General features: G+C 50.6%; 1 pseudogene; it reads left to right on the forward strand.

The window, feature by feature from the left end:
- On the forward strand, positions 1-120 carry LOC144192948 (5S ribosomal RNA; annotated as a pseudogene).
- The last annotated feature ends 329 nt before the right edge of the window (positions 121-449 follow it).

Consider the following 449-nt stretch of genomic DNA (forward strand, 5'->3'; position numbering starts at 1 on the left):
GCTCACGGCCATATCACCCTGAAAAGGCCCGATCTCGTTCGATCTCGGAAGCCAAACATGGTTCGGGCCTGGTGAGTACCTGGTAAGGAGACCGCTTGGGAATGCCAGATGCTGTGAGCATCATGTCCCAGATCTTTTTCGACATTTCATGGGTGTCCATCTGCTGGTGCAATACAGCTCACGGCCATACCACCCTGAAATCGCCCGGTCGACATTTCATGGGTGTCCATCTCCTTTCGGCCTTCTAAAGCCTGAAGGACTTCCCTCCTCTACACGTCTGGGCGACATTTCATTGAAGCGATCCTTTCTGACAAACTACATTCACCTAGTAGTCGAAGGAATTAAAGCAAGAGAATAACGAGCGGCAATAGAGTCGACTACATTAACCCAGCCCATAACCCTAACCATAACCCCAACCAGAACCAGAACCAGAACCAGAACCATAACCC

This window comes from Stigmatopora nigra, unplaced genomic scaffold (genome assembly GCF_051989575.1).
Source record: "Stigmatopora nigra isolate UIUO_SnigA unplaced genomic scaffold, RoL_Snig_1.1 HiC_scaffold_31, whole genome shotgun sequence".
In the NCBI taxonomy this organism is placed as follows: Eukaryota; Metazoa; Chordata; class Actinopteri; order Syngnathiformes; family Syngnathidae; genus Stigmatopora; species Stigmatopora nigra.